The sequence below is a fragment of the Lactuca virosa genome, chromosome 2 (genome assembly GCF_052849685.1).
Source record: "Lactuca virosa cultivar CGN04683 chromosome 2, Lactuca_virosa_CGN04683_v6, whole genome shotgun sequence".
NCBI classification, from domain to species: domain Eukaryota; kingdom Viridiplantae; phylum Streptophyta; class Magnoliopsida; order Asterales; family Asteraceae; genus Lactuca; species Lactuca virosa.
The window spans coordinates 242,670,638-242,683,411 of NC_136427.1; the positions used below are offsets into that span (position 1 = coordinate 242,670,638).

The 12,774-nt window shown below is 35.3% G+C and overlaps 1 non-coding gene across 1 annotated transcript; it reads right to left on the bottom strand.

Moving 5' to 3' along the window:
• Window positions 1–737: 737 nt before the first annotated feature.
• Window positions 738–844, bottom strand: LOC145161899 (small nucleolar RNA R71). Its single transcript, XR_013738757.1, has one exon. It is a non-coding gene; the product is annotated as a small nucleolar RNA R71 (small nucleolar RNA).
• Window positions 845–12,774: the final 11,930 nt, after the last annotated feature.

Below are 12,774 nucleotides of genomic sequence, written 5' to 3' on the forward strand. Positions count from 1 at the left end.
CATGTTAAAAGTTTTAATATTTGTTGCTTAGATTCAAGTTATTTGTAGTTGAATGACCATTTTAATTGCATGAGCTTGTCTAACTAGTTGTTTAAGATCATTAAATTGATTTAGGTTAATCGACCCTTTTATGGAGTGAAAACCACAACAAGTTAATTTTCTGTTTAAATTAGTTTTTCTGTTTTTACAATTCTCACGACGTGACGGCCCCTCTTTCACGACATGAAACCTGAAGTTTTTCAGTTTTTCGTTTATTTGAAAGCTTTGAGAAGACTCCAATCAAAAAAGGAACCAAATACGAGCCAGGAATAGAAAGTGAATCAGAAGACGAAGTCAAAAGCGAGATTGAAGAGATGGTAGACATCACAAAAATGACTATGGAGGAATACAAAAGGAGAGTGCGAAACGACAATGGGCCCAATCTTGTTCCACCCACAATTCATGATGCGACAAGTTTTGAACTCAAGGGCCATATCCTTCCGATGCTTAAAGACATACCATTTTCCGGAAAAGATTATGAAGATGCCTTCAAACACATTGACGAAACATTGGACATTGCAAATTACTTCAATGTTCCAAATGTTTTGAGAGATGCAGTTTTACTACAGATGCTTCCAATGACATTTACTCGAGATGCCAAAATTTGGTTGAAGCCACTTGCACCTGGAGCAATTAGAACTTGGACAAATCTTCGTGAAGAATTAATTGAGAAATTTAGCCCTCCTTCAAAGATAGTTAAACTCAAGAAGAAGATTGCTAATTTCTAACAAAATGATGGCGAGTCCTTATATGAAGCTTGGGAGAGATACAAGGGATTGCTTAGGAATTGTCCTCAGCATGACTTAAACGTGTGTATCTGATCGATACAAACCTTCAGTTTTCCGTAATCGAGAAACAAAGATAAACTGAGACCTATTGTATGAAGTGTTTTCTTGTCGGGAATCAACACAAACTTTTGAATTTTTTTTAGCTCATCAAGGAATGTTCCTTGAGAGAAAAGTAATATGTCAAGAAGTCAATGGGGGTCGTATTGATCTTGAGAGTTTTAAGAGTCAACCAACAATAAACCTTTTAGTTATCACTAGCACACGACCTGAGGTTGATAACATATCGTGTTTGGTTGACACGTTCTTATTCATGTGTACTTCTAGTTGAGTTGGCAATGCTTATGAGTTATATGTTTTTCATTTAACGACAAAAGCAAAGCGTGTTGGTCAGTGAAACTGCATTGACCAATATGGGTGATCTGCTAACAACATGGAAGCACAGGTAGACCCTTGTGCTACCAGAGGGCAACAAATTTAGAATATTGAAGTTCAGTCCATAAAGGAAAGCTAAATTTGAATTTGGTTTTGTCATAAACCTTGTCTTATGATTGTAGGTTGGAAATGATAGATTCACATGTATGGGAACGTATGCACCTTGGAAATCTGTGTGACAAAGATTCACTTTAATTCATGAGAATGATTATGAGGAAATAATTTCGCTATTAGATTTTAAAGATCTGATAAAGATCAATATGTAGAATGGCTGTGTTAATTTCATTCTCAAATTCACAATATGATTACGACATCCCTCTTCATATTTCGAATTGTGAGGACCGACAAGGAATTGTTTGAACTTTCGAGAGATATATCTATAAGTTCTGAAAGGGTTTAAACACACATATATGCTATCCAATTAAGATGTATAAGCTTAAGAAGTCTCGTTGGAGACTTATCGAAGCATTGCGTAACACAAATTTGTATAAGAAAGTCAAGAGTATTGATTTCTAGAAGTCCAGTTGATTTGTGGATACATGTCAAAGCCAGTGGGAGCATAATTGTTATGCTAGTATTGCATGTTAACAATATTGTTCATAGGGAACAAAGTTTTCAATTTGCAAATTGCAAAGTTTGAGAATTGTTTCGCTATAGTAGACTTAAGGGAGAGGGCACTCATACTTCTTTTCGAATCTAAAGGTTTAGGTCGTATAGTTTAATAGAACTTAGTTATAGACGTATATGAATACCGTGTTGAAATGGTTCAACATACAAAATTCCATATATGGAAATATTATATCAAGAAATTGAACAGATATCAGATCCTTACATAAGATATAATGAGTCGAGTCTCATATGCTTCGGATAAAGGATCGATTACATATGTTATAATATTCAGTTATTCTAATTTTTCAAATGCTCAGAGCATAGTGAGAAGAATGACTAGAATTTTGTGTGACTAAAGTTGTTAAACAACTGTCAAGAACATTATAAGGTTATACCAAAAGACTGGTTCTTGTGGACAGTTAGAAGTATGATATTAATTTGGATGGACCATAGTGACATGATTCTGGATTGAGATGATTCTTGATCAAAATTAATGGTCATAACGGAATATGGAAATGTTTCATAATGGGAGATGGTTGAAAAGTCTAATGTGAGTTGGAAACTTTAATGCAAGAGAAGTGTTCAATGGGCGTACCTTGAATTTGAACCTTCATTACCATGTAATTGTTTCTAGTAACAAAGTTTCAATGGGATGTTCTATAATATTGAAGACTCAGTCTTCGAGACTTTAGAATATTGATATCATAGGAGATTAATGCATGGAATTCCATCACATCTTGGATAGTGATAAGAATTTGGAATTGTGAAATAAGCATCATTGGAATAATGTCCAGTTGATCTTTTTACAAAGGAACAACCGTAGATAGGCATAGTATGCATGTTCATAACATGGCATGACTGATATTTAATTCAAGTGGTTAGTTGATTACGCGAAACATTATACAATGAATAAAGTCATAATGATTACAGTGATTAAATAATAGAGATTATTTATATTCAACAGATTTGAGACCATAGTTAATTAATTTATTATTGTGCTTCATTTTGCACGTTTTACTTCCTGAATGATTTGATTATTTGAAATTCCATAGTCGCTCATACTTTTGGAAGTAAGTAGTGAACTAATATTGTCATGAATTGAATTGTAGATTGCCTATGAGGATTAGACATTGCAATAAGATTGCTACAATGTTCATGAGTAATTGTGAGATGATAATATATTTTATTCATAAAACGGAGATATATAAGTTGTAATTTACAAGTCGGTTATCAGTAACGTGATGTCATAAAACATAGTGTCATGCATAATTTGGTGAGTAAAATATACAAGCAATAAGTCAAAATTTATTCTTTCCTTTTACCCTAAGGGAGACAACAATATATTTGGGCCACTCGATGATTTGTTGTTGACATCTGAAGTGCTTGGCCGAGTCCAGACTAAATTGATGTGTTCAATTAGTAGTCTGAATTCAGTCGTCATAAATCAAGAAATTGAGAAAAAGAATCTTGTACTATGAGATTGATTCTAATCCATGTCTAATGTGTAACATCCCGACGGGTAGGTATTTCTAATATTAACCCTATGATTTATTTATGTTGCATTTTGGTCCCTAAGTTCAAGATTGTATGCAAAAGGGTCATAGTGGCAGTTTCATAAATTTAGCCTTGGGGAGTACGCCATGCGTACGTGTGTACGTTGAGCGTACTAGGGCGTGCCCTAGTACGCAGGGCGTACATAAGTGTACGCGGGGAGTATTTGCCAAATATGGAAACCCTAATTTTTAGGGTTTGGCTTGTATTTAAACACTCTTATGGCCTCATTTCCTTCAACTCATGTGACAACCCGAAATTTTTTTTTTGCTTTAAAAGCTCAGTCAATCAACTCAACTGAGTGTCAGACTCATTGGTAATGAGTTCTAGCCTGGTTAAAGGTCATTCTAAGGAGTTTTCAGCCTAGTACACTTAAGGAATGGGTGTTAGAATGTACCTGCTAGAGACACGGTTCAACAAATCAAGCCTTAACCTCTTCATTTAGAGTTCACGGCCACAACACTTGAGTTTACGGCCGTAAACTCAAGGTGGGCCATAAACTCCCCCTTTAAGACTCATACCCTTCATTTTCATTCATTATCTCACTTTCAACTCAAGAACTTCCAATTCTCTCTCAAGTATCATCGAGTTCATCATCTTAGATCATCAAAAACGTAAGTGTTCTAACCTTTGATTAGTAGTTATCCTTCATTATCTAGTATCATTCCATGATTTCATCCATGAAATCATTCCATTTTGTTTGATTACCAAGAACACCAAGAACACCAAGAACACACACTAGTGTTTTTGGACCAAAATCAACTCTTCAAGCTTCAATATCGTGAGTACTCTTCCCCTAACTAAGTTGTATGCTAGAAACACTTGGTCTACACTTTGAAAACATCAAGAATGCAAGACCAAAAGGAGTTTACGGCCAAGCAATCTCCCTTGGCCGTAAACCCCTATAAAGGTTCCATTTGGGCCTTAAACTCTTCCTAAGGCTTAGATTCGAGATTAGAACACTCCCATGTGCTTTGTAAGACCTTGAAACATCACCAAACTCATCATTTAGATAGTTTACGGCCCAAGAGTAAACACCCTTGGCCGTAAACTCCAATTATGGCCAAGTCTTGGACCTTAAACACATCTAGGCCTTTGCTAACCATTAGAACACTTGAGCCCTTGAAACACCTTACCTTGAAGACCCAATAAGACACCCTTTAGAGTGTTTACAACCATAAGGGTTTATGGTGTGGCCGTAAACACCTCAACACACTCCAATAACTTGGTCTTTCTCATCCTTGTGTAGAGCAATAGTCCATCAAGCTTCCCTAGCCTTCAAACACACACTTATGCATCTTTGACCATGAGTTTACGGCCGTAAACTCCCTTGGCCGTAAACACATGACCGTAAACACCAAACCATGGCCTTAAACACCCTTTAGATAAATCACATGTGATTCCAACACTTGGTCAAAGTGTTTCCTAGTCCCAGAAGGTGTTTCCTTTCATATAGTTGCTTATAAACACTATATTCATGCCAATACATGTCATTATATGTCATTTAGGACTTATTGTGTCTCGGGACTTCACTCGTGGAACTTCTCATCCTTACGCACACATTCGTTTGAATCACCCACCTAAGGTGAGTTCATACCCCTGTAATCAATCTTTTAATTCATTTTAAATGCTTTTAAGGGGGGGGGAATACAAGTTGAACACAATGATAATTGTGTAATTATTTGTTATACATAACTTTCAAAAGATTGCTTATGTCCTTTATAAGTGATCAAACCATTTTAAAAACACTATCAAAGTTATGTTAATCATTGATTTATAAAACTCTATTTTAAAAGAATCAACATAACTTGGTAGATAAACAAGTGTTATTTCAAGGAAATAACAATTCAAATAAACATACTAGTAAACTATAATAGGTATAGTTTAGGGGTTCAATTCATTCTATAACAAGTACGGAGGGTTCATACTATAACAAGTACAGAGGGTCATACTATAACTAGTACAGAGAGTCATACTATAACAAGTACAGAGGGTTCATTCTATAACAAGTACAGAGGGTCATACTATAACAAGTACAAAGAGTCATACTATAACAAGTACAGAGAGTCATACTATAACAAGTACAGAGAGTTCATTATATAACAAGTACAAAGAGTCATACTATAACAAGTACATAGGATCATACTATAACAAGTACAGAGGGTTCATTCTATAACTAGTACAGAGAGTTCATTCTATAACAAGTACAGAGAGTTCATTCTATAACTAATGCAGAGAAGAACATACTATAATCATAACAGTAGAAACATTCTATGGAACAGAGCAATACGTTATACCGAGTTTCAATAATAACGGTACAAATTCAACGTACCAGGGTTAGCGAACTTGAAGTATGACACCTACGTTATACCGAGTTTCAATGATAACGGTACAAATTCAACGTACCAGGGTTAGCAAACTTGAAGTATGACACATACAGTTTACTGAGTTGTTACTAATAAAGGTACAAATACAACGTACTGGGGTTAGTGAACATGAGTATGATACATAAATTATTTATAAAGGTACATCTACAAAGTACCGGACAATAATAAATAAAACACATGAATATATACAAAACTCACAGTAGTTTCGAGTAAGGCGTTAAGAGTACAGGATTTCATTACTTCTAGTAATTGTCCAAAATATTAGAACAACGCCTCATATCTTATTCATAACATGAACATTCAGTTAGAAGGTGACTTATAATGCTAACTTTATGATTTCTCGGTAGATACATCAAGGATATATATTAATTGAGTTCAGTAGATAGTAGAATGTGTGTTTTCCGCTTCATTTCCTGTTCCTTGTTTGGTTGTGGGCTTAGAGCAGATGCACCCAGTCTACTATCTATTCAAACTTAACTATATATATATATATATATATATATATATATATATATATATATATATATATATATATATTCCGTATACACCAAGAAATCATAAGGAGTACCAGGTATAGGTCAAGTCATAGTATACAAATTCAATACATCGTTTTCTAGTATAAAAACATACTTTCAGATAGAACATTGAGTAAACTAAACTAGAAACTTAACAGTGAAAAGTTTAATCCATTTTATTAAACCAATACAAATTAAAGGACCTTAAGTGGTTAATTTTGTAATACCTTAGTTTACACATCAGTGTTATATATAATTAACTATCTGCTTGATACTAGTCTATATATAACAAGTATAATCTAAGTGACTGTAGAAAGAACTATTGTGATTACCATTTTTATTCATAAAGAAATGAGGGTTTTCCTACAAGATGTTTTCATTAACATAAAGGAACTATTACAATTAACTCCGTGAATACCAAAGGAATGCATAAGAGTTATATTCAGTAAAGATCCAACAAACAATGGAATGTGTGACTTCCGCCTCATTCACTGTTCCTTGTTTGGTTGTGGGTTTAGGTCAGATTCCCACAATCGATTGTTTGTTTGATATGTATTCAATATAACTTATATTCATTTAGTATACATATAAAGGATTGTAGAGTCATTTATACTTATCTTTCAACACATCAGAAGAAATAGGATCTTCTGAGGAACAGGCGAACTTTTCTAAAAAGAGCTTTCAACTTACTAATACAACATCTAAATACTTATGAACTCACCAGCTTAAATGCTGATCTACGCTTTCAAAATAACTTGTATTCTCAGGAAAATAGTAGACAGGTTCACACGTTGGGATTCAGAAGATGGAGCATAGTCGCTTCATGTCTTGTTTTGTCAATTACTTTTGTAATCTATCTTTTGTGAATCACATACTTTGTAAACACTTTCTTTCTAATGAAATGGTTGTTTATTACTTTGATTACTATGATGCATGTCTTGTGATACTAAACATGACGTCCTCTGCCCCCGAACGTTTCCGCCGTTCCGGTTTGGGGGTGTGACAACTCATCTGCCTCCATCCCTCTTATATGTTTTTCCAACCCTAGTTTCACCTTGAGAAGTCCTTTCCAAGCTTGGAGTGTGTATTTTGGTGCCTTAGAAGAAGAAGGAAGGAAGCAAGCTCATTTTGAAGGAGTGAAGCACTTTGATCTGGGATTTCTACATCATTTGCAACCTTCCTAAGGTGTAAAGCTTGCAAATTTATCCCTCTAGCATATATATCTAGATTTGGATGTCTTTATGAAGCTTTTTGGTCCCAAAATGTTAGATCTTGAACATGTCATGTTTTTGACCATTAAGCTGTCCTTTCAGACCCTAGGAGGGGTCTTAAGTCATAAAAATAGATTCCAAATGGTTAGTATTGCTTCATGCATCATTTAGAAGGTCTTAATGGAATACGACCTTAAGTTAAGCACTTATTGGACATGATAAGTCATAAAGTTGGAGACTTTATGAATCCTTAGAGTATTTTAGCCATGGATCTGAATTATGGACGTAAGAGCTTTAGCCATTAAGCTCTTAATGGGCTTTTGGACTTCGGGGAGTACGCCCCGCGTACTCGGAGTATGCCCTACGTACGAGGTCAACCACCCCGATGGTGGTCAACATGCGAGGACGGGGCGTACTCGCACTGGGTCAATTCGGTTGAGTTGACTCGGTTGATTTAGTTGGTTTGACCAGTTGACTTTGACTTTGACCAAATTTGATCTTAAGGGTATTTTGGGTATTTTGGGATTTTGATGGAGATTGGTCATTTGGTTGGAATAGGTGTTGGTTAGAGAGCTAAGATTCGGAGTCGGGACCTCATCAGCTTTTTTCCAGTTTGCGAGGTGAGTTTTCCTCACTATACTTATGGGTCGAAGGCACCAAGGTTGGCCCATTGGTTTGATATTCACTGATATGCTGAGTATGGGATAAATATGCATGATTATGCTAGTTATTGATATGCTAGTCTGGTAGATCTGTAGGACTACTTGTGATTCTGTTGCATGATTATCTATATATGTTTACTATCTAGTATATGTCGATATATTGTGTCGGTTTGAGGGTGTACTGATCTATGGGTAGCCAACAAACCCCGGAGCATTCTAGATATGAGCTGAGGGTCGGGTAGGGTGTGCCAGACTCATACTGAGGGCTTGATGGTATTCAGTCTGAGGATTGATATGGTCAGGGAGCAAGCCAGACATAAGTTGTGGGCCCCGAGGGTAAGCCAGACTTATGTTGTGGCCTCAGGGGTAATCCAGTCTTTTAGCTGTGGACCCATTGCATGTTGTTATTGTATATGTTATTTGTTTATGTGTTGGTACTTTGGGGGATCTCACTAAGTGTTGTCTTACAATTTTGGGTTATGTTTGAGGTACTTCAGATGACCGCGGAAAGGCGAAGGCGTGACCGTACACATCCTTATGTTTTTTACTTATGATTTTGGGAGACTATGATGTTGAAAATATTTTGAAAACTATGATTGTAAAAAACTTGTAACTTGGTTAGTTTTTACAAATTTTAAATTTCCTGTGATTCTTTTATGGGTGTTACATCATGTCCATACGATATCTTGTAGAACAAATGAATATTTGATCACTTATCTTAGGGTCAATGGCTGATTGGATCAGAGTTTGGCAGTGGCTTTGGAAAAGGACTCTTTGTTGTTTGTTATACTTGCAATTGTAGTTATAGGCTTATCCAAATAGGAGACTGTTGGATTAAGGTTTCTAAGTTCATAACTAAATTAGTATAAACTTGCAAATAGAAGCAAAGTCCTTTTGGGGTTGCCCTCATAACCAAAAATAGCTTGAAATGATATTAGGAGAAAGAGAGAGAGAGAAATGATTTGTTAATATATTATGTGATTAATATATTAATTGGGAATAAATAATTGATGTGTTAATTTGTTATGTGATTAATAAACTAACATGAGATCAATAGTTAAATAATTGATTTATTAATTTATATGGTTAATAAATTAATAATAAATCAATTAGAATTAATTAATTATTAATCAGAATTAATTTGGGATTAATTGGAAATAATTAAAGGTGCAAGGGGTGAATTGTAATTGTTCAATAGTTAAACAAAAGAAGCAATTCTAGAACCTACCATCATATGGACGGTTTTGGGAGCTCATTTAGGGTTTCCAAAAGCATCCTGGTAGTATATAAGGAAATGATTTGAAATGTGATTAAATCTATTATTTAATCAATCAAATTTTGTTTTGCCTGCAAGTTACCGAAACTATAAATAGGACCCATTTACTCATTATTTTCGTTCATGACATTCCTAAGAAGCATATTAACGAAATTTCTACATCTCTCCTTTCTCTCTCTCTCTCTCTCTCTCTCTCTCTCTCTCTCTCTCTCTCCTCATCATTCTAGGGTTTTGGGTATAAACCATTAGAGGCACTAAACTTTTGGTGCTTGTTTTTCAAGGTTTTCAAAAAATAATTTTGTTTGATTATTTACTATAATAATCAAACGTTATGTAAACCGTAACTCTATGTTTATTTCAATTACTATAGAACTCCTTTAGGGTTCTTGATGTTAGCGGTTTATTGCTATTAATAGAGAAAACATGTATACAATTAGGTTGCATGTGAACTTAAGAGTTAAGTTATTTTCCGCCTCATGCAAAGATTTATAACGAATAAAACTCATCAATTAGGGCACAGTTGCACAAGATGAACCTTATAAAAACAAAATACCTCCAAAAAGAAGGAATATAGAGGTAACCTTAAACCACAAACAAGATGCCTAAGGCAAAACCCAACCTTACCGGATGGTGCATGAAGAATAGATGATGACAAAGATGGAAGTTGAAAACCAAGTATGGGGGACAAGTGATACTCATGCGTATATCAATCTAGCATAAGGCTATCCACTTCAGAGACAACGGTTGACATGTCATTAACCGTGGCAGCCATGATGTGCAAGTAAAAAGAGAATAAGATATATAAGTTTCTAACAAACTCAAGCTTTATCCGTTAAATAACAACTACGACCGGTTAAAGCTTTAATTAGGGTCAATCTAATCAAAATAGAAGACATGACTTCTGACGGAGCAAACATTTAATGCACACCATGCGATGGGCGTTTCGATAACCAAGGCAGATCTTCAAGTCTGAACGGAAAAATATTTTGACAATATTCTTTACCCTTCAGACTGGGGGGGCTTAATGGTGTACCCGGGCCGATTATTCGAGATAGTCCCATATCGACCCGGGTCCCCCAAGACGAGCAATAAGGAACCACAAACCATCACGAAAGAATCTAATCTTAAATAACCGTACACAAATCTCGGAATCCTATACCAGAGATCATGCAAAAGAAAGAACATGGTGCAATAAAGTAATAAAAGGACAAAAGGTGCACCTCCTTACAGACCGGGTAATTGACGAAGAACCGGACCAAACCATGAACCCGCATAACCAAAAAAGAGCTATAAAAACTATCAGAAGCATGGTAACCAAGTATGAAAAACAAGAGCAAGAAACATCAGATACAATATCATAACAATTCTCATATCCACAATCTAACTTGGGCAATATAGAGCAATACTGCGGTCCAACCCTCGATAAAACTTTCTAACCTAGCAACTATTTATTTCGTGTAGAGCGGATTCCCGAATGCTTATTAGATAGGATCTACAGATGAAGAGCTAAACATGCAACTGGAACCCGCCGTAACAACAGTAGTATAATGAGATAACTCATGTGAACAATTTCTCAGAAGATTAACAACTTTCTAGGCGATCCCACTGGCGAACAACGCGCCTAACGAGTATTAACCTATAATACTATACTTATTAGTCCCTATGGGAATCTGTTAATGAAGGGCTAGATCTCACTAATCCCGATGAATACTGAGATTTCTATCAAATAAGGATCGGTCAGGCAGGACAGTTGGGAGGCAAGATCATTTCGACATATAACTTTTCTGAAATCCAACAACCAAGCCAACATGACCATTATAGGCACCTCTCCTGTAAGTAGATCAACCAATATTATAACTATAATTACTGATAAAACTTATTTATAGGTTCATAATAATGACTATGACTATAAATATAAGTTACACTTAAAAGCTTAGTAAGCGTAACTTAACTTACAGAGAGTTCTAGCGAAAACCAGGATTTTCGTTGGTAGAAATTCGATACCGAGCACTTCTATTAGCCGAGCCTAGATACCCAGAGTGCCGCTAACAAAAATATTCTTGAAATCTCGAAGGAATACCTCAAAAACCGATCTTAGAAGTTGAGAGAGAAATTGGAAAATGTTGTGAGGGTGAATGGGGTCTAAAGGGGTATTTATAGTTGAAATTTGAGGAGGCGCGCTGCGCACATACCAGGCATTCGTCGTGCTCTAGATTTGTCGTCCTCCCTCCTTGCGACACGTGTCCCCTTTCCGCTGGTGCAACATGGCTGGTTCTAGAAGCGAGTGCGCCGCGCAAATGCGCACAAGGTGCTGACCTAAAACTTCAAAAATTCACATCTTCTTTATACGAACTCCGTTTTTCACATTCTTTATATTCATGCGTAGCTATCGAAGAGATTTACAACTTTCTTTTAGACTTCGTCGGCTAATTATCATATTATTTTTTATTTTTTAATTTAGAATGCTTAGACTGCTAATCTTCATTTAAAATTCATATCTTTTTCATACGACATCCATTCTCGACTGTCTTTATATCGACGAACTCCTATTTACGAAATCTTTATACTTTGAGAGACATCCTTTTTATATCATTTTAGAGGGTGTCTGGGATTGCTTTTTAATTGACTTTTGACTTTTGGCTTTTTCAAAAAGTCAAAAAAATTCAAAAAGATGTTTGGCAAATAAAAAAGTCATTTTGAAAATAACTTTTTGTCAAGAACAAAATGGTAGGTTTTCAAAAGTTAGGAAATCCTATCTTTTTGTGACTTTTAGCCATTTAAAAGGTAAACTAGATTCAAAAATCAAAAAAACTAAGACAAACACTTTTTAAAACCAACTTTTGGCTTTTGCTCCTATATGGTGATATGTATTAATCAAATCTAGTTTGTTGTAATATACTATTGAATTTTGGTTATTGATGGTATTTGAATCTATAAATGCCTCGAAACTTTTAATTTGTTATTTCCCAATTTTGATATGATATCATGATTTGTGGATGTATCTCTCTAGTTATGAATTTCCTAGATCGGTGGTTAGCTCAAAATTGCCACTTTGGTCTAAAAAAGTTTTGACTAGCACCACAGGTCCAAACTTTTCATTTTGTTGCGAGTTTGGTCCAAAAATTTTGAAACATTTTATAAGACAAAATTGCAAAAATGGTCCCTATGGTTGACAAATTTATGTGCTTTTGGTCCAAAACAAAACGTTGGTGCACCACTGGTCCAATTTTAGATACCTTGTGTGGTTTTGGTCCCTATGGTTGTATTTTCTTGTGTTTTTGGTCCACATCACATCTAAAATGAC